Here is a 22,571-nt window from a genome sequence, read left to right as displayed (position 1 = left end):
TTAATAGTGCTGAAATGCTAATTGTGAATTGTATTTCACATCATACACTGCAGACTAATTTAAAAAGAGGAAAACATTATGGTAAATACCACAATGCATTCACTATGAGTCATCTAAGCATATGATGAACTGGAACAATACCAGCAGCACAACATAAAGCAGCTGAATTAAAGCTAGAGGGAGTACAATACCTTTTGATCAGGCCTAGTATATACTGGGAATATATACAGCTGCTCATACACCATTAGGTTTCTGGCAAAGAAAACAATGTGAACATTTTTTGCCTCTCCCTCTTCTTTCCCCACTGCAACACTTCCAAATATATTTGCACTGAGTCACTAAGAAACAAAATAAGTATTCTTGCTTGTATGAAGAACAGGCAGCTTCAGCATCAGTTCCTCATGCTCTACTGTGATGCTGACCATGCTTATATTACACAGATGCTTGCTTTTCGCATCCTAATGAGAACTTTCAAGAATTCAATTACTATTAAATTAGCTTTACTGAATGTTATCAGAATGCTTCTGAGGGTTTTGTATTATCCTATCAGCACAGGAAGGAAGGAACACCACACTGTCAATCCAATTATTTTTTCGTGTACTTTTTACAGGGAGGGGAAGGGTCAAGAATATGAATTGTCTTTCTCAGGGGAAAAAGAAGAAGGGAGCTGACATCTCTGGGAATTTAGTATCAGTTCCTTGGAACTTGAAGAAAGCCACTTTTGTCAAAGCCTCTCAATCCTCTCAGCAACCACCAGCTTTTAGTAGTCACTGTAGCATTTCCAGAGACACTGACTCCCTCTGAAATAGCTATCAAGTAGTCAGGATCTTCATTACCCACAACAGAGTCCTGGAATTCAAGAGACATTAGTTTATTCTCTGACTCATAAAACTGCAGATCTCTGAGGTGAAAGAAGCTCTGAAAGCCCAAATGGCTTCCTACAGCTGGGTTCTGAATCCCTCTTAAAAGGCCTATGACTATGACTGTATGATTCTGAGATATCTGGGTGAGGAGGTGTGATTGTGCCCAGGGATAGCTCTGCTTTCAGAAGAAAGGTCAGAACACTGGTCCTCAGCCCTTACATCCAACAACAATTTATGTCTTCCCCAGTACCTTGAAGCATTGTCCAAAGCAATATTACAGAGGGTAGTGTATTTCAGTTACAGTTCATGGCAACATTATGTGAATGTTAGATATTTGTAAATAGGCATTACACAGACACATTACATTTCTCTCAGCTTTCCTCCTTCACATCCCTGGATACTCATATTTTTCTCTAAAATATGCACTAGAAAGCTCTTTGGTACTTCACTCCTTTGATTTCCATTCTGGTAGTTGTGTTTCCACAACTTTTTTCTGAGGACCAAGCATTAACAGGCCTCCATTGGCTCAAAATTGTATTCTGTTTCTGGGATGTGTAACAACCCTGTTAAGAACTGAGCCAGAAACTAGAGTAGGGATTTGATATATAAATCCTCAGATGTCCCACTGTGCCCATCATTCATCAATAGCTCACTCAACTGCCCTACTATTAGAAATAGAGGATGCCAGCAGGGATCAAAGCACAAGGGACTCTGAGTGCATATTAACTGAATTAAATTGTCAATGTATTAAACTTCCATGAATTCACAGGTTGATTTTATCTTGTTTAGAAACTAAATATCTACTGGCTGATATAAAAATACCCACATACAAATACATACCTACAAAAAGAGGGAATCAATACTCTCATTTCATTGCAAATTTAAAAGAATCAAACACAATTAAAACCTGCTTAGCTTAGCAGTAATGCAGAAGAATATAATTATTTCTCTCAGTGGTTAGATTACCTTCTCTGTTAAAACCTTTTCTTCTGGAAAACTTTAGCTGTTTAGAGAGCGTAAAGAACAGTAAATAAATATGTGGCAATAGTAATTTAGTTATTCATATTACTGGAAAAAATGCTTGTATTTATCTATTCAGCATACACAGTGCCATAAGACTGCCTTTTTGGATTTATTGAACTAAGCCAGGAAACAATTACCATCCAAAAATGCCAAATCCCTGGGTACACATACACCCAGCTAACTCATGTAGTGACTGCAATCTGGAACATCCCTGTGCCATGCAGCCACAGGGGAACTCAGAGACACTCTAAGGGGGCAAAACACAGCACTGTGTTCATGGCACAGAAGCACAGCACGTTCCATGCAGGAGGCAGTATCCAGAGGGTGCAAGATTCCTCCAGCATCAGTCACTTCTGAGCCAGGCAGGTTCCATCCCTGGGGGGAGGGCAGCAGATGTGCTCCCATCTCCCACTGGCAGAGCCAAAGCAGGATGTATCCTGATCATTTGCACTCCAAGGCAGATCTTTCCATGAGCCACCAGCTGTCACAGCACCAGGAGCTTCTGCTGATGGAGGGCAGCATGCAGCAAAGGGGTGTCAGGCCCAGGTTTCTCCCAAAGGAGAGCAGGCTTTTCCATCCAATGCTGTACAGACATATGCATGCCTCACCAGCCTTTAGAATGCCAGAAGAGTAACCCACTTCAGCTGAACCACTGCAAAGAAGTCTCCTCACTTCCAGTAAATTGGAGAATTAGACAAAACACCATGTTTTTAAAGCTGTGCAAAACTAGGACAGTTTCCCAGCTACTTTCCTTCATGCTTCTTGTACGCTCATTTTTATATGAGGTTTCAGCCTAAACTTTGAAGGCTTTTTCAAAGTCAGACCTATGGCTTTTTCCTGTGTTTATTTTTACCCAGATAAGCTTCCACTGAATTCAATTTTAACCCAGTAAACTTGATCAAGAAGAGCTTTGGGGGGACCTTGGCATGACTGAGAACAGGGGCTTCTGGCTTTCTCTCCTCCTCTGCTACTCCAGAATAACTGGAAGCAGCACCACAAGCTACTTTACCTCTTGTCACCTCATAGTAATAATCAATACAAACTAAAAAAGCAAACAGTACAGCTATTGTTTGAGAAAGAAACTGCAAAGATACCCATGGTCTATGGTCTGTGGAGATGACTCATTCCACAGCACAATCTAATTCCAAAACAATTACAGCAAAATCAAAATCCTCACACAAAGGAGAGACAAAACACAGAGTCTGGACCTCTGCTGAGTGCATGACTCTATAAAGCTGACATGACTGCTGAGATTGCATTGCCTTCTTACCATAAAGCACAACTGCCCATTTTCTTTAAAGTCTTCCATGGAGAATTAAATGGTAAAGAAAACAGACTACAGGGCAGTATGGTTCAAATGTGAGTGCTTGAGCACCAAATTTGCTGCTGCAGTTTAATTCAAAAAGAGAATTAGCATTCTTTTCCTCCACTGTAATTTAAAATAAATTACCCACTGACCAAAACCAATAGATTATCATATTAATTGGTAACTTTTATGTTCATTATATTGTAAGAGAAAACCACAATTTCTCTAAATATGTTCATTACTCAGATAATTATCCAAAACAATTATGCAATACAATTACCCAGACAATTACTTAGGAGGGAAATTATCTCCAGATGCATCACAAGCTATTCTATGAAGTGCTCAGTATTTATCGTTTTAGTTGTATTGGCTATGATTGATCAAATGAGTCATACATTGTTCTGTCAATTCTCCATTGTGAGCAAATACTTCTAGAGCAAATATCTACTAATTCTAACTTCAGGTGGTGTAAATATCACACATGTGAGCTCACACTTCACATTCATACTCTGTGGCAGAAAAAGTCTGAACTAACCAAAATCTAATCCAGGCAAAATGCCACTTGACTACGTATTGCACTGTACTTGCCCTTAAAGCAATATTTTCTTCCTGTTAAAAGCAAACGAGACCAAGTTCTGTGAAACAACCAGATGAACAGTCAAACTCCTTCTCTTGATCTGACACTAGTCACTAATTTAGTAGCAAGATTATTTTAAAAATCAGTTTTCCATATCAATGCAGAAAATTAAATAGTAACTATTGTGATCTCATACGGTATTGCAAATTCTCAATCATACAAAAAACTTCAGCTTTTATTTTTTATCTAAATTTATGGGTCTCTTGTTTTGAATTTAAGATAGATTATCTTTTAATTATTAGTGTTTTTTCAGATTTGGAATGAACCTAAGAATTCAGAGCACAACCACAGCCAAAACAGCCAGATTTCACCTGTGTTTGCGAGCAAAAAGAATGGAAAGGACAAACCTCAGCAACTATTAACTCTGAGTAAAAAAGTTATCAGATTAGCTGTCTTATAATTAAAGTTTCGGGACATGCTATGAAAGCCCTAAGAAAGCATAGGGCTGAATCAACAAATTCTTGAGCAAGTTCACCACCAACTCATTAGTATTTCTGCACCATTGCATTTCTAACATTTTTTGGAAGTTTCAAAGGTCATGATGCCAAGGCTCACTGAGGCTCAGTATGGTCTTTGAATCACCTTAAGCAGCAAGGTTTAAAAAGCCCACAAAGTACATCTCATTTTACTATTTTAAAACATTGCATATTAAGATATTCCAGTTCAATCATTACAAAGACTTGCCACGGTTTACCCTGATAGCACATTCTTCAAAAGATTCTTAGGCCTTATTTTCAGATGTTTTTGTCCTACTTGGACAGATTTGACAATACAGATAGGCAACTAAGCCCTAGGGCTAGGCATGAGTTTCACTTCTTAACAATATTTTATCTACAAAGAGCAGCATACGAAAAGACAAGTTGCTCTATGCTCTGCAGCTTCTATTGACTTTAAAATACGAACTCATACTTCCTCCTCTGCTTTCATAGAAGAATTTAATTGGTGCCAAAGTGAAAGATCCCAGCATGACCTGTCTCCACTCTAAGCCACTCCAGCTGTGATTGTGAGCAAATTTGTACATTCAGACACTGCTGCAAGAGAGACCTTCCTAATAAGCTGAGGTTTTGCACTGATGGAGGGAAAAAAGAAGTGCTTGGTTGGAAACAGGGAGAGCTGAGACTTGGCTTACCCCACCCTAAGAGTTAAACAAAGCTTTAAAGGCCTCAATAAGGACCAAATGAAAACAGAATAAGGACTTGACTAGTTACTCCACACAGAAGAGCTAGTACAGGTAATAGTGCTAACAACTTGTGTAGGGTGTTAAACTATAGTTTATTAAACTATATTGTGTAGGCATTAGGATTGCTGCTCCTCACACATTTTTTCCACTTTTCTGACCAGAATCTCACTAAGGATGAGACTCCTTTGCAGTTTCTAGGTTTTTCACTGCACTGTGAGCATGTCTGAGTTAGTTTTACACGACCTGCTGCTGCTGCTGCTTATAATGAAAAGTGAGTGACTCAGCCTCAGCATAACTTGTTCACTACTCACCAGGGCAAGGTGGACATTCTTTATCATAGAATGCTTTGGGTTGAAAGGCACCTTAATCACCTAGTTCCAATCCCCCTGCCATGGACAGGGACACCTTCCACTAGACCAGGTTTCTCAGAACCCCATCCAAACTGGCCTTGAACACTGCAAGGGATAGGGCCCTTCTATGGGCAACTTGTTCCTGTGCATCAGCACACTCACAGTAAAGAATTTCTTCCTAATTGCTAATCCAGACCCTCTTTCAGTTTAATACCACTGCCCTTTGTCGCTGGAGCCTTCTCTTCTCTAGACAGATCAACCCCAGCTCTCTCAGTCGTTATGAACGGCACTGCTCTGAATGGGGCATCCCCTGCTCACACACTGCCCCCTTTCCTCGGAGCCCTGTGATGGCCTGATGCAAATACACTACACACATTCATCACTGATATGGCAATATCCACAGCAATACACGTGTGGCAACCTGTTCTTCTCTCTGATTTTGGCTCTACAAAGCTTAATCCTTGAATATTAAAAGGAGAATTTAACCACAAAGAAATTTAAGCAGTAGTTTGTCTGAGTGTGTTGAGCTAGATATTAGAAAAAGAGGTTTTTGACTGTTTTTCAGTACTGTCAATGGAGAATCACAGCATGCAGGTAAAGAGCAACAGAGTGAAGAAATTATTGGAAAGATAAGTCCTTTAAAACAGTGCTTCAGATGGGGGTAAATGTGAACACAAGCTAAACAGTCTCAGTGTCCCAATAGTCTTCTAAGGAAAAACTGAAGCCCACTGAAAATAGTCATGTTCTAGAAGAATTTTCCCAACCTCAGGTGCTTTATCTTTAATGTATCACAGACCTATAAAAAATATATCACACACACATCTGGACTGAATAATGATATCATCCAATTAAATGTATTATTTTTAACTTAGGAAAATAATGACCAAGAGAAATACAAAAGCAATAGAAACATCTTTAAAATTCTGTGTCTTCATAACTACAACATAAAACCACTTGATTTCACATAACTTCAGCTTGAAACAGCTGAGTATCACCTCCACACACTGAGAGGAGTGCTTTCTGCATACAGTAAAACTATAAAGGACAGACAAAGCCAAAGGTGAAAGGCAGAGCTGGCACATGGGTATTATTCTTTTCTTGGTTTTTTTTGTGCAGCTGAATTTGTCCATATCTTGAGTTTGTCCCATTCACTCCTTTCCATCTCAGTCATAAGCAGAGGACCTCAAAAAGGCACCTCCTTTTCCAGTTTTGATACTGGAAGGATGGATAAACCAAAAAGTTTAGTCTTCAGTACAGGTCCTTCCCCCAGACAGTTTGTCTGAAAGAAGGTTCAGCCTGGCATACTGGGAAGCAGTTCATTGTTAAGAAAGAAACAAGGTCTGATTGAGCTGCTATGCTGTAAGAGAAGTAAGGGAAAATAATCTGCAGGACGAGTTCAGGACAACATCACTCAAATACAAAAAACAGACAGAAGATTTAATGCCCTTTGGGATACCATTATGGCTGAAATGTGTGATCCAATGAGGCATTTATTTGCCACTGACTGTAATGGGACTATGATTTAATTGTTTTTGTGCTCCCCCAAAGTATGGAGGACTCAATTTTTGAAACTTCAGGCTCAAATTGGGAAAGAATGAGAAAAAGAAAATAGTCATAAATCAGAAAATGTAAACAGTATTTACTAAATAAGTATTTCTTTAACAGGATTTTTTTTTAATAGAGAAATAGCCATGTAGATTAAAGTCAATCAGACTATTTTTTGGTAAGTCTAAAATGTTTTGCAGAGAAGCATTTATTTCAATGACATTTTAAAGAGGGTCCATGCCAATTTCAAAAGGAAAACATGGAAGAGAAAAAGGAATCAAAATACTTCCTTTCCCAGTTTGAAAACTGACATTTTGATTCAAACATTTTCACCTAACAGAATTATAACGCTGTGACTTCGTGCCAGTTTGGAACAAAAATAGATGTATAACCTTCAAAAAAATCATCATAAAATCAATCCCTTTCCTTTGACCTGCTGTCTAATTGTCTGGAATTATATCATATAGCTTAAGAAGCTGCCAAGAAATGTCCAAATTCAAAGACATTACAAAAGTAAGCAGAAAAGAAGCTATTTTTTTCTAATGTAACCTCACTGATTTAGTAAAAACCTTGGCTTGATGGCCTCTTTAAATTGCTCTTTTCCTCTATATGTGAAGCTATAAATCCCTTCTTGCTACTAGATGTTTTTGTATCTCTAGTGATCTCAGATCCAACTGCCTCACTTTTTATTAGCAAAAAGAAAAAAGAGTTATTTGCCATACCTCCAAAATCTGAAAACATTTTCAGGTCTTATCTGTAATTCTGTAGTTGAGAATTGTGGCTGCTGTTGGATGGGCTTTAACTGGAAGCTCACTTTTGCTTTAAAAATAGGCATTAATGGCAAGACGGGCACAGATGAGGCAAACCCCTTTCTTCCTGGCACCCTGAATGTGTGATGTTGGCAGGTAGGAAATCAATGCTTCTCTGGTCTGGAAACCAATAACACAAAATTTAGGGTGGGCCAGAGGTTTTTTCCCAGTGTCTCTACACAACCAAACCTCACCTTAGGGACTCCCGGAGTCCATTTCCAGAGCCAGATCTTTACTCTGCACTGCTGTGCTACCCCTGCCTGGACGTGTAGAAATCCAGTGGAGGCAACACCTGGATCAACCCGGAAAGGTGAGGTGGAAACCAGCTAATGATGAGCCTGTCACTAGAGGGCAATGCAGCACTTGAGCTGTCCCATTGCTGTCCCCCGGAGTGGCCAGCCGAGCTCCCCAGGAGCAGCGGGCAGCTCCTCGGGCCGGCCGCAGGACACGGGGACATCCAGCGCCGCCCAGACACCGACCCGCTCCGGGAGGAAACCACACAACCCCACCCCAGTCTAGAGGAGGACACTGCTTCAACAGAGCCCATCTGATTCTGAGCCGTGTGGATTTTGCAAAAAAAATGCTTGGTGTGCAGTTGGCAGCCCATTAATGAGGTCAGGGGATATCTGCAGGTAACCGGACCTCCTGGCAAGGTGATATTGTAGGAGACAAGAGCAGAAGAGAGGCAAGAGCTTGAGGGAAATTGAGTCTTCATATAAGCAAGCAAGAATCCCATTTAAGACCAAGAATCACAGCAGTTGTTAGGCATCCAAAATACGTCTATTCACAATCAGCTTTGTGCAGAGAAAGAGAGAGAGCAAACAATGAAGTTTTGAATGGAAGAATCCAGAGAATACATCAAATTTTGAACCCAGTGTTGAGGTGAAATAAGTTTGGTGCCACTGTTACATTACAAGAGTTTGGTCTAAGATTCTCAGTATTTAAAGAAGATGCTTATTTTCACAGAAATGGAAAAAAAATACTATTTTTCATGCAGATTAAAATTCTCTACCCAGTTATAAATCAAAAATTAACAACTTTATCTAGGTCAGGGCATTGAAGCTACATTAAAGTTTCATCCTCATTCACTAAATTTTAATTTTAATGTGGCACATCTGACAAGTCTTGTAGGACTACTTAGAATCCATTGACATCCTTCTGTCACTGGTATCAAAGCATCATCTTTGAAACCCTTGTTTCCAGATACCTAGCTGTCACTGGATTATTTTGTCTCTGCAATGGTGTCACAATCGATGCCTGTGCAGGCATTCACATGCATGTCCCACATATGTCACACACCACAGACTCACACACCACAGAAATAAACAACTTTACCTCTAGAAACACAGATTTTTATGTAAACACTTAAAGGGGAAGCTATAAAGAAGCTATAAATCTTTTTTCTTTTTTTTTTATCTCTTCTGGCCTTTTTAGTTACTGTAACTGGTTGCCTGTAAATTAAAACTCTACAACTCTACAGTTTAATTTGCAAACAATATTTAATTACAAGAATGGCTATGAGAAGGAAAAAAAAATTTCCATATCCCTGCCATCATTTTTATGACTGTGGCAGAAACGTTGATGCACTATTTGAAAAAACTGTCTGTGGACCTGGAAGACATCTAATTCTGGAGTAGAAACAGTACAACATGATATATCTAGTCAGTCAGTCTAGAATTATGGCAAAAATTTAATGTTTCAGCTATTGTGGCCTTTAGCATCTGAGCAATTACCAGGCTTAAATACAGGCCTCTTACAGAATAATAGTTATGACACTTTCATGGAATGTCAAAGTACATTCACAGATCCTTCCCTGGCCAAAAATTTAGTGCCAATATTTCAAAAATACAAATGGTGAAATGTATATCTATAAAGTAAGTGTAAATGGATTCATATCAACTTCTTGGAAATTAATTTGACCGGGGAAAGAATCCCCAAACTTTTCTTCTGTTTGTATTCCCAAGCATCTGCCAAGGTTTGTCCTCAGACCTCAGACCTGCTGGTGGCATGGCTGTGACTCAATGGAGGAAATACCCTGTAAGTCAGGGCAGGTGGCTAACCCTGGGCTTGTGTGCAAGAGAGAGGGGAAAGATGAGGACAGAAGGACGGAAAGAGACATTCCTAACACATGGAAAATGACAACACATGGCAGAATTACAAAGAGGTTTTGTTTTCATTTGCAGTTGTGTCCCATAGCACATTCCTTCTGTCTTGCTTACAGGTCCCCCCTTACACACTCAGAGGAAGCACCACTGTCCTTGTGTTTCAAATGATGGAAGGTGGTGCACTAGGTCAGAGCTCACCAAAGTATTACATCACCCTGCATTTCTCATCACAGTCCTGAAACTTTTTCCTTCTGGAGAGCTTTTCAGTCTACTCCTTCCTTCTGTGATTCTGCACATAGACCAGCTTACAGGCACCAGAGGCCTCTAACAAACTTGGGGCTGGGATCAAGGAAAGGAAGGACTAAACATATTCAGTAATATATGTTGTATCTAATTAACATAAGTTGGCAGTGCTCTCACTGTACCTTTGACTTTCAACACAGCATGCACTCCATTCTGTCCCAACCTGTCCACATCAATAGGCACCAATCTTTTAACCTGAATTTACAATGTTAAATGTCTTGCCTGTCTCACAGTCACTTGAAGCTTCCCGCACTGTTTCCTCACTTCTCTCCTTCAGAATCACTGCCTCTAATGAGAAAATAATGTTTCACTTGCTTTCTTGTGAAAGAATAAATATGTGAAGATAAAACTCCAAGAATGCCAAGAAATGTTTCTGCCTATTAGAAATACTGGCCTAGTTCTAATTCTAGCTAGTCTGGCCTGGTCTTCAGTTAGAAAGACTAAATAATGTACCTCACAGCTATAAGGCACTGGTAATTTTCCTTAAGGGAAAAGTATTTTATTTATATGTTCTTGGTATTGATAATTGACCTTCTAGTTCAAAGCTGAAGTTCTACTCATGAACCCAGCTACAACTGAGTCCCAAGTATTTGTTCTTCTTGACATGTTAGGATTACATTTATTGAACTTCAGCTTTGCATTTAATTGAATGCTGATGCATAATCTTACCACTTATTAGCCTTACTTCTCTTTCCTGCTGCAGATCCTTAAGTGTTCCAAGCACCATTCCTCCTTAAAAATAAAGCTCCTGCTTGTTTTCTTTTTCTTTTCCTTAGCCAGATTTCAAATTGCATTTTCCCGAACACCACAGCTATTTATCCAGGGGAAGGACTAAAGGACAGATTCCTTCTGACATTCTCAGCATGCTGCTGTGAAGACTTCTAGCTTCAAGGGCCATAATAATGGAAGATGAAAGCTTTTTAACTGTTCACCTTCTTGAATTTTCTATTTTGAACACAAAGTCCAAAATAGATTCAAAATTCATATTCTGCTCCTCAGGAACTGACATAAATTAAAACAAAGTAAATGCATCAGGACCACTGAACACACATTTTTGAATTTACATACAGCAGAGAAAATAATTACTTTTTTTTCCAAAGGAGAAAAAAAAAAAAGTAAATAAAAAGGCCTTTTTATGGAGCCTAATTTCAAGGATATTTGAGTATCCATTCTCCATTATTTGTGTCTGGATTAATATCTTCCAGCACAAAAATCATCCTGTTCTGCAACTTGGATTCATTAAATTACTTTATACATAATTCAAGATGGAAATAAATTCTTTTCTTCTTACTTGCACCCTCCCTCTTTACACCTGCAGTCAGCCATACGACTACATTTTGACAGAGTGGCTCAGTGACTGTTACTCCTTTTGACAGTAGCAAAGCAAGAAGCATTTTTTAAGCACGGTCATTTATGTGGCTACAGGGGGGGTGAATTCCATTTTCCATCAGTAAAACATATGTGGGCCACAAGGAGTACACTGAGCATTGGTAGCACAGAGTCCCTGAAGCCATGAAACCATCCAAAGCACTCAGAACAGCTCAGGCACTTTGTACCACTGACCTGCATTCACCACCAATCCCTGCCCATACAAATACGCTGTTTATACTCCCCTAAGACCCTGCATCGGTTGATGCTTGTCACTGCATAACATTCTCAAACACCAAGGATATTTCCTAATTCTGAACAGGTAAGGACCTCAGATGTTACAGCAAGGAAGCACTTTGATTAATGTTGACCAATATATGCAAAAAAAAATGGAGAGCTACCACTTCCTTTTAGACATCAGATACGGCACTTTGCACCAAGGAAAATCCCCCACTGAGTTTGTAATTGCCTAGGAGAGGAGAAGTAAAAAAGGAACTCAAATAGTTTAAAACTTTGCTGATCTGTCATCACATTAACAATTTTCCAACTTTAACACGGCCCTGAATAGAACATAGGCCTAAAAGCAAAAATAAAATGCAAAAACTCCCCAAACGCCTTCATCTTCACATTAAGATGGAACTTTGCAATGAATGAATAACCTCTTTCACTTTTAATTTAGACCTACCCATCAACATGGCTGTTATTATTCACAGCAGCAAAGTCCTTGCCACACTACAGCAGAAATAATAGCTGCATCTCTAGGTTCTGTTTTCCCCAAGAATCCACAATGTTATTTAAATAAGTCTAGTATGCCATAGGTACAGCAGACAAGGCCATTTCTAATGAAGGGCTATTTTTTTTTTCTGTCCCAGCTTTATACAACATGACTGGAATTTGCTTGTGAAAGAAAGGATCATTAATAGAATGCCATGTCTCCCCTGCATGCAAGGGGAGAGACATGACATCCTTGGACATTTTCAATAGCCATGTTGACATCTATATTCTACCAAGAAGCACTATGTCATTTACTAAACAGCACAGGCAAGACAGTATCCTTGATGCTTCCATAATACATGATGCAGTGTTTTCCTGAGAGAAGCTAAGCAAGAAATAAATCTTCTCCAAGTAAGTCACAAGCTGTGGAAAAGCCATCATCTTCTTCATGTACGCCTCTCCAAGACCAAACAGGATGGAATGCCACTGCCTGTCTCATGACTGGGACTCTGATTCCGCTGCCACAGAGGACATTGGGTCTTCTCTCCTGCATGGCAGAGAAGTGAACTGTAGCATTGGGTAAAGCTTTCCCTGATCTAATTCCACAGTTCAGTCTTTCAAAGTGATGTTAGTGAGATGCCCAGACCATGTGCTGTTAGGATAAGCACAGGGTGTTCATGTCCCCAGGGCCTACCCGACTGCTCCCGCCACACTCTCCATAGGAATATTTTAATTCAGGATCCAGAGGAGGCTCCTCTGCAGAGCTATCATACAAAGTTGTATGTGTGCTTTCCAGGCTACTTTTTGAAAAAATACTGCAGATATCTGCAGTCTTATTATTCACACATAGTACAGAAAAAATAATTATGAGTGATACAAGTGGCTAAGTTACTGTACTTAGAATCTTCACCCAATTGTTGACAGCCTTCAAGTGTACTCAGATTTATTTAGGTGAAGCTCTGTAGCATATTCAGTATTTCTACCAAAAAGATAATCTGTGATGTATCAACAAATGCAACTCTCAGCATATAGCCTACCTTGCAAGAGAGTTGACAGCCAGTTGTGATGGAAGATGTAGGCAGAGGCATCTTATTGTAATTCAGATCTGCTGGAAACCAAACAGAAAATTAAGGAATGAACTGAAAAAGGACCTTGATGTGAAAATCTCTGTTTAACCACCTCAAAAACAACTGTTTCTCTGGTTTCAGACATATTTTTTATGTCAGACTTATTCTTTCAGGCTTATATTTTCCCAGTCTTTGGGGTTCATCTTACAGCCACCATTTAGAGTTTTTGTATTGAGGGGTAAGTGATCACTAATCAGAGAGGAAGATGAGAAATGTCACATAACTCAGGGAAAGGATCTCTATAGGAGAGGCACTTTTGGAACTAGCCAAGACTTGCAAGGAGAGGCTAAAATAAAAATAGGATGGACAGGCTTTTATTGGTACAGATGTTTTACTTTTTCACTGTCTGTTTGTGAAGAGATACAAAATACACCAGGTTCTGAAGAAAAGGCTATCTTCAAGTGTGTAATGAGCACTGCCAGGAAGCAAGAAGTTTCTTCTAGGGAACACCTTAAAGGTGCAAGCCACTGAACCAGGAGAGGCTCTGCTGCCAGGTGCACTGTAGAGGAGAAAGAACTGAAACACATCATCTAAGAGGTATGGCACCTGGAAGACTCTGAAGCTCTTTGCTCCCAGCTTGCTGAGATAACCTTGCTGAGAAAACACAAAGGCCCTTTAGACTGCCTTTCACGGTTTATGTGTTCTACATAGCCAAAACAAATAACACGTTCTGAATACTTACCAACCTCAAATAATGTTCAAAAGAATAGACACACCCCTAAATTCTACTGAAGTTAATATAATTTTTCAGTTTGAATTTTGAATGTTGTAAACTTTTATGATTGCTGAACTCAGAGTTTCACAGTGACCCAGTTAGGTATTCCATGCAGAAAATATTTCAGCCTGAAGTGCTGTAAAGATGGGGTCTTCTTTGAGCAATATTCTGTTTTAAAATAAAAATCCATGCTCAAAAGTCCATAATATTACAAGGAAACCATGTCTAAAAATCTTTTTAAAATCAAGCATATGTCTAAAATTGTGCAACTTATATCAGAGTTAGGGATTAAAAAATAAATTACTTGTTCAACAAAAAGTAGGTTTATGTCACAGCTGGAACACAATAGACAACTTGTAGTTTATTCAGAGCAATCACATGTGATTTTTGTCCAGGAATAATTTGTTTCTATCAGTAAAACTATGTTATGCATCACTTACATGTGTGTGTAACAGCAGTTCCCAAACTGCGATCATTTTACCCATTTCTACTACAGTGCACAGATAAGTGATTAGCTCCTCATTTCTCTGATTACAGTAGGTAGCAAGAAAAGAGGTGTGAACAGTATGTTGCTAATGAAAAAAATGTGGGTGCCAAGAATGAATTGCAATAATTGTAATATTTAATATTAAGAAGATGAGAGAAAGAAATTACTGACACACTTTCTCAGCTGCTCACTCAGTCACCATACTGATAGGTAAGCTGCTTGAGACTTATGTATGAGAGACTTAATACAGCTAATAATAAATTATAATAAAGTCTGAACAAGGATATATGAAAATGACTGTGTCCACATGACATTTCATACTGCAGGAGGAAAGGCTGAGTCAGCAGGAGGCTGGAAAGCTGTAGTTATGGAATGAAAATGAGCTTTTCAACTCAAGGAACATCAGAGAGCTGGAGTTCTAACTCCTAGAGAAAGCCAGCAGGCAGAGCACATAACCCACATGGCCCTATACAAAGTGATAAAGTAAGAAAAATGCAAGCCCTCCACTGGTGCCACGCCTGGACTGGAATGGTGTGCAGAAAACATATTTATTGCAGCTTTGTGCCACATTATCTCCAGACCTTCAAGCCTCTTCTGCAGGGTAGGATAGTTAGCTTTCCTATTAAACATGGCAGGACACAGCTGGAAGCTGAAGCAGAAGAGATTTGGTTTAATGAAACTTCCCTGGGTCTTACACTTCAGTGGTGTATTAAGACCTAAAAGCATTTTAACCAAAACCTTGGACTCTTCTGTAGAATTCAAAATACAGACCTTGTGTTCCAGCTCAGCAAATGAATGATACAGCAGTCTATCACTGTTGAGAAATACTTTTTTCCAGGTGTTTGAATACAACCCTTGGGCTGACTAATCCTCTACCTCAGTCTGAAAATCTCAGCTCCACTGGTGTTTTAGCTGGGGATAGGACTGTGCTTTTGAAGAGACTCTCCTGAGCAGTCCCCATTACGTCATTTTGTTTTTCGCTGCAGGGCAATCTCAGAGCACAGAGACTGTGTTCATTGGGATGAAACTAAACTGGGGTGCCCTGAGTGTGCTCCACTGCTCGTGGGCACTCATTCAGCAGGGTGGAAGTGCATCTTGAAGAGGCTGTTAGTGTGGATGTTGAGTCTTGTGAATTCTCTGCTCACCTCTGCAGGATCATCCCCCCTGTGAATACAGACACACAGCTGTATATATACATATATGTACATACACCACTACTGCCAGCATGTACACCCCAACCAGGAAGTTAGGAAAACAAAATTCTGAGATAGGAATTATCCCTTTAACTGAAGGGAACATATGAACAAACGGGTATTTGCAAAGCTACCAATATAAACCCCTTTGTACAGCTTTACAGGGACAGGGAATATAAGAGTAATCAAGGGCGTTTAGACAGGCTAGACAAGCATATTGTATCTATGAAATGCTCCTCATCATTACTGCAAGCACTACTCCTTGCATACGAGGCATGTAATTCTTGTCATGTTGTCTGTAGCATCATTACAGAGCTTATAGTTTCAGGAGGGATGTGGGCTGAAGATGAATTAATTTCATATGCATTCAGATATTTTCATATTTTTATTTTCTCCCATATGGAAGAGACAAAAAGGCAACTTTGAAGGAAAAACCTTTCCATTTTAAACATTCTTCCCTAAAATTTAGTATTTTCTCTGGAACAGCGTACTAGTCTTCCTTAAAAGAAGCTTTAAATAGTGAATAATAAATAAAAAAATATTTATTTCTTTAATAATGAAATGTTGGAGCATTGTGTAAATTTCTTTCCTTTGTTGCTGTTGTTGTCACTTGATTTTCCATTTCAATGAAAAACTGTTTGATACTTGGAACCGACAAAAAGGCATGCGTCTGTTGAATAATGCTAATTCATATTCAAGCTGTGCTACCTAATTACAATGCATTTTTCATGGCACCATCACAGATTACCATGGATGATTCTTGGTCAGTCACGACTTACTTAATTAGCAGGAACTTAACTATTATATTTTTTGACTTTTCATGGATTGAATAGGGTATGCCTTCCAGCTCTCATGATCAAACATACTCTCCCCCCAAAGTATGGGATTAAAGTCATTACATTGATCAAATCACAAGCAGGCATCTTTTTGCTTTGCTCCACAAATGTAGAAATAAAAGCAACATTCACAAACCGAAAGCACTACTACAGTGAATAAAAAACTGACTCAGTCATGGAAATGCAAAACACAATGTATCTGAAGAATTTCACCCTAAAAAGCTTCCCTCTTGAATAATTTTTAAAGTATTTATAGATATTAGTGTAGGTGTTGGGGAAAAGCCCACATTGCTTCAAAGACTGCCTTTTGTTTAAAACACCATTTCAAGAGATGATGTTATGCAATTAGAAAGAAGAAAGGAAAAGAGTCTAAATCCCAGTTATAGTAATAGAATTTCACACAGTCTGTAGAAGGTTCTGTCTTAGAAAGCTTTAGAAATATTCAGGTATATAGTTAAGTAGATCATTGAGATATATGTTCATATTAGACAAAAATATCAATATAAATCTTTCTTTCCAAATAGGTTCAGACCAAATTATTCTCTTTACAAGTCTCATTCCATATACCTATATGAGTGTCTTAAATACCAAGTCCTAAAATACAGGAATCTTAAATGGGTGGTTTTGCTACTTGCCTTAGATTAGCTATAGTCCTTTGTGTCAAACAGTGGCCACTGAATCAAAGAAAAATTCCATTTGTGTCTAGGAAAGAGGCTGAGCTGGTACTGGAAGGATACTCTCTACCAAAGAGGAATACAGCAAGGAAAACCCAACACTTTTTCCACGAACCTTAAAGACAGAGACAGTTTCTGAGGGAGAAAAGACAATTTATTTTCAACGCTGCTTGCCCTTAGTCCTCTGCTTAGGTCTGCCAAAAAACTTATACATACCAGGTTGCATCTTTCCAAAGGACTTTCCAAAACAATATCTTTTTTCTGAGGACAGCCACTAGCAGATACTGGATGGGAGTGGAAGGAGAGAGAAGGCACACAATCATCCTTTGTTCTCATGTGCCCTCCTACTTCTGGGAGTTTGGAGACCACCCAATGAGGAGGTTACAGCCACAACATGGGGCTTAATATGCTGTCAGCCATCTACTTCCCATTAATCCCCTGGACTGCTTTCAACCATTATATTTTGTACACTGACAAACTCAGGCTTCAGTTTCTGGATGAATTCTTGGTGTGGTTTAAACAGCTGTCACGAGGTGTCCCTTATCTCCAGACATGTGAGAAGCAGTTAAGGGAGAAAGGGGAAGAGGGAGGACAGGGTTGAAGCAGATCAAATCTCTGTCTCAACAGGCTTCAATTCATGGAATTCATTTCTTATTGGAAATTTGTCCACTCTTCTCTGAGTGTACTTACCTGGATACCATCACCTATGGTTTTTAGAGTGTATGTAAAACAAGACCGTAAATTGTTATCCTGGCTTCCAGGTGGAGCCTCTATTGCAATATATTAAAACATGACCTTTATCTCTCAGGAAGGCATGACTTTGCAAAATTTTTGCTTTTTGTAGCATAGGTCTGTTAAGAAAAGAAAATTCCACAACTAAACTAGAGATTATTGGGAAAAGACAGTCCACTGGGAGCTTGGGGCTAGTCACTAAACATGGCAAAGAGGCTACAAGTCAGATTTATTCCAGTGGAGCCTGCATAACCTGGTGTCACCAGCCAAATGGAAGATTTAATGTCTTCTCATGTATCCACTGGAGAAATCTTCACACTATACCCCAGATATCCTAAGAAGGAGGTCTTTTAGGACAGCAGAACCTTAGCAATGAGAAAAATAAGGCTTTTTAATTTTACTCTTTTATTTTCTTAAAATCTGGCTGAAGAAAGTCAATGCCTGTTTTTTAGTTCCATTCCTCTGCAGCTCAGTAAAGGTAACAGAAATGACAGGGTGGCAGGCAGGAAGGTAGGCTGGCCACATTAGTTCACATTCTAAACAAAGAGCAAAGGCCATTCCTTTCAGCAGTTTATGCACTGACAGGACACTCCAGCAGCTGCCACATCTCTACTGAAGTCCGGAGTGCCATCTCTAAAGATACTTTACCATTAAGGATACAAAGATCCAAAGCTCAAATCTAAAGATTAAAACACTTTAGGTAATGACAAGAACATACATATTTAAACTTAGTTCCAAATGCAGCAGGGTAATTATTTACCTATGAAATCATAAGGTCAGATCTTTTTATTCTTTTGCTAGGAATACTAGGAGTTGTGGGAACATGTCCAAGTATTTTAATGTTAACGGCTTGCCGTATCTATTCACCTGCCAGGTGCTGCACCATATTTAGCAATTCCTGTCAGCTCCATGACGACATTTGTCACTGGATTGCCATTTTTGCCTATTCCTGAATACCCTGCAGCTGCTTCTCTGAAAGAGTGAGTCATCCAAAACTGTTAAATCTGAAAGCAAGTCTCAGTTTGGCTCCCAGCAAAATCAACACATATGACAAACAATCTACACTTGTGTGGAGGTGTTCAAGGGACTCATAGTGACCCCCTAAAGTGTTGTGGAGAGGCAAAGATTCTAGCACCTGCACACTTTGCATGGTGTTGAGGCTCAATAACTCCACTGTAATCTCCTGGGGCTAACCAGGAAAGTCAGTTGGCACATCATGAGCTGCAATTCAACTGTGGCAAAGCACCTATCCCTTAAAATAGGCTTGTTGAGCAAAAAGAATCCCATGTCCTCACCCACTGCAAACTTGATGTGATCAGCACTCAAGCTATGCTGATGTCACCATTCTCCTGTACACAGATTTCACAGAACCACAGAATATGCCGAGCTGGAAGGGATACACAAGAATTATCAAGTCCTGATCCCTCACAGCACCACCCCAGGAATCTCACCATGTGCCTGAGAGCATAGTCTAAATGCTTCTTGAACTCTGTCAGCTTTGGTGCTGTGATCAGCTCTCTGGGCAACCTGTCCCTGTGCCCAACCACTCTCTTAGGTGAAGAACCTTTTTCTAATATCCAGCCTAAACCTACCCTAATACAACTTCAGGCTATTCCCCCAGGTCCTGTCACTGGTTATCACAGAGAAGAAATCAGTCTGCCCCTCCTCTTCCCCTCATGAGGAAGTTGGAACTGCAGTGAGGTCTCCCCAGTCTCCTCCAGGTTGAACAGACCAAGTGACCTCAGCCATTCCTCCTATGTCTTCTCCTCAAGGCCCTTCACCATCCTCGTGGCCTCCTTTGGACACTCTCTAAGAGCTTAATGTCTTTCTTGTATTTTGGCACCCTAAACTACCCCCAGAACTCAAGATGAGGCTACCCCAGAAAGAGCAGGACAATTCCTTCCCTTGCCTGGCTGGTGATGCTGGGCCTGATGATCCCCAGGACATAACTGGCCCTCCTGGCTGCCAGAGCACTGCTGGCTCATGTTCAACTTTTCATCAACCAGGACCCCCAGGTCCCTTTCTGCAGCACTACCTTCCAGCCTCTCATTCCCCAGTCTGTCCATATAGCCAGGGTTGCCCTGTCCCAGCTGCAGAATCCAGCACTTAGCCTTGTTGAATTTCACATGGTTGGTGATTGCCCAGTCCTCTAATTTATCAAGGTCTTTCTGCAGGGCTTTCCTGCCTACCAGGGATTCAACACTTTCGCCCAGTTTTGCAGAGCTGCTCAGTATCCCTTCTAATCCTGCACCCAAGTCATTTATGGAGATGTTGAAGAGCACAGGGCAGAGGATGGAGCCCTGTGGAACTGCACTAGTGACAGGTAACCTGTCTGATGTCACCCCATTCATTACAACCCTTTGTGCCTGACCCGTGAGCCAGTTGCTCACCCATCCCATGATGTGCTTATCCAGCTGTGTGATGGACATTTTGTCCTGAAGAATCCTGAGAAAGACAACATTGAAAGTTTTACTGAAATTCAAAAAGATTAGATCAACTGACTTCCCTTGATCTACTAGGGGAGTTACCTTGTCATGTAGTTATATTATACCAGAATCAAAGCCAAATTTAAGATCAAATCTCACCAAACTAGGACAAAACACTAAGCACTTATGAATACTATATACTTAAAATAATATATAGGAAGACATATATATATATATATATATATATGAAATTCCATATTTATGCATATGAAGCTTCTAAGGAAGGTGCCTTCTGATCAATAAGAATATTAAGAACTATTTAAATTAATTTCCAATTGATCAATCTTTATATCATTGAGAAAATATAAAATGGACATAAATTTAGCTGGACATAAATTGCTTACATTAGGCAGCCTCTTAAATGCTAAGAGCAAAAAAAAATTATATTTGGCGGCAGGAATTCTTTCAAACAGCAACAAGAAATAAACAGCAGGAACACATTTAGTTACACACATATGGGAAAAAAACAGTAGTTATAAGCTGACATTTTGTCAATCATTTGCGTAAATGGTGCATTTTAAGGTTGCCAGAGATTATCACCAATTGCCTGATGTTCAGTGCCTTCCCTACCATGATGTTCTCAGATGCTATTTGAATTTTTCTTGGGAAGGTCCCAGGAGGTAATTTTATTTGGTTTCAAGCTTTTCTCTCCTGTAGAAAATCTGATAGGATATTTCAAGTGGTAAATGTGGATGTTCTATTATTACTTTACTTATTTCAGGTTTATAACTGAACTACTGAGTGACATTAGACTATTTCGTATGTTTCCAGCTATTCCAATTCTTTGCTTCATAAACTTCTGAAAATAATAAAGTCTTGTTTTGATGGAGCAGCTTATAAACATGACCACAAGGTGAAATACAAAAAAGCAAATACTTAGAATGTATATTTCAGGCTATCCAGTGGACACTACACTTTTCTTTCTCCCCTACACAGATTTCATCTCTTTCCTTCCCCTCTCAAAATTCTGATTTCAAAATGATTTTCTCATCCAGGCTTTTTTTTATTGTACAAGAATAGAGTAAGGCAGCCAAAGATAAGCTCAACATTTATGTATTCAAATCTGCATTTTGCAGGCATTTCTGCTCTTTTGGCATTGTTACTCTTCCTCAGTTCCTGTTCTTTCCAAGATGAATTGTAAAGCCTTCCTGCAGCCTGGCACGCATCATCAGGCCTGATGAACGTCCTCTTGAGGTCTGGATGTGGTCAGAGGAGACACATTCTCTCCTATGATATTCTTGCTGCAGAATTGGGGAATATAATTCACCAAGGTCTTGAAAATCTAGAAGAGTTACCAAAATGATTAGGAGTTCGGAGCATGTCTCTTACTAGGAGAGACTAAGGGAGATGTGTTTGTTTAATCTGGAGAAGACTGAGAGGGGATCTCATTAATGCATATAAATATCTCAAAGGTGGGTGCCAAGAGGATGGTGCAAGACTCTTTTCAGTGGTGCCCAGTAACAGGATGAGGAGCAATGGCAAGAAACTGTAACTCAGGAAGTTCCACCTTAACATGCATAAGAACTTGTTTACATTGAGGGTGGCAGAGCACTGGAACAGGCTGCCCAAGGAGGTTGCAGAGTTTTCCTCTCTGGAGATATTCAAAACCCACCTAGACACATTCCTGCGTCACCTGCTCTATACAACCCTGCCTTGGCAGAGATTTGGACCTCCAGAGGTCCCTTCTAACCCCTACAATTCTGTCACTCTGCGAAGAAAGGTTTTAAAAAGCTCACAGTATCTCAATATTCGCTTGTGGAGAGCTGAGTCAAGAGCATCTCTGAGAGCACCACGGGCTCCCAGTCAGCCAGCACCATGGACCAGGACCATGGAGGGCTCCCGGTGCTGGGGACAGCAGGGCGGGGCCTGCAGCCTGGCCCAGCTCAGACAGGAGCGGGGCAGCCGCAGGATAACTGGGTAGCCTCAGCAGCAGGCATCTCTCTGGGGCTGGGGACAGCAATGGTCTGAGGCCGCGCTGGGATGTGGGGAGCTGGAGGATCCTGCTGCAGCACCCCTGGGGCAGGGGCTGGTGTGGGCTTCTGAAACCTGGGCAGGGGATGGGGAACCCTGGGCAGGGATGGAGAGCCCTGGGCAGGGGATGGAGAGCCTTGGGCAGAG

General features: G+C 40.1%; 1 long non-coding RNA gene across 5 annotated transcripts in view; it reads right to left on the bottom strand.

Annotated features, from left to right (window-relative positions):
* The window catches only part of LOC107201832, a 339,704-nt gene that overhangs the window by 227,570 nt on the left and 89,563 nt on the right, over positions 1 to 22,571 (bottom strand). For all 5 annotated transcript variants that reach the window (XR_001520413.2, XR_004496131.1, XR_004496132.1 and 2 more), the window contains exon 3: positions 13,241 to 13,308. This is a non-coding gene — a long non-coding RNA (uncharacterized LOC107201832). The remainder of the gene's footprint in view (positions 1 to 13,240; positions 13,309 to 22,571) is intronic.

Source organism: Parus major, chromosome 1 (assembly GCF_001522545.3).
Source record: "Parus major isolate Abel chromosome 1, Parus_major1.1, whole genome shotgun sequence".
NCBI lineage: Eukaryota > Metazoa > Chordata > Aves > Passeriformes > Paridae > Parus > Parus major.
This window is presented reverse-complemented; position numbering and strand designations above follow the sequence as displayed.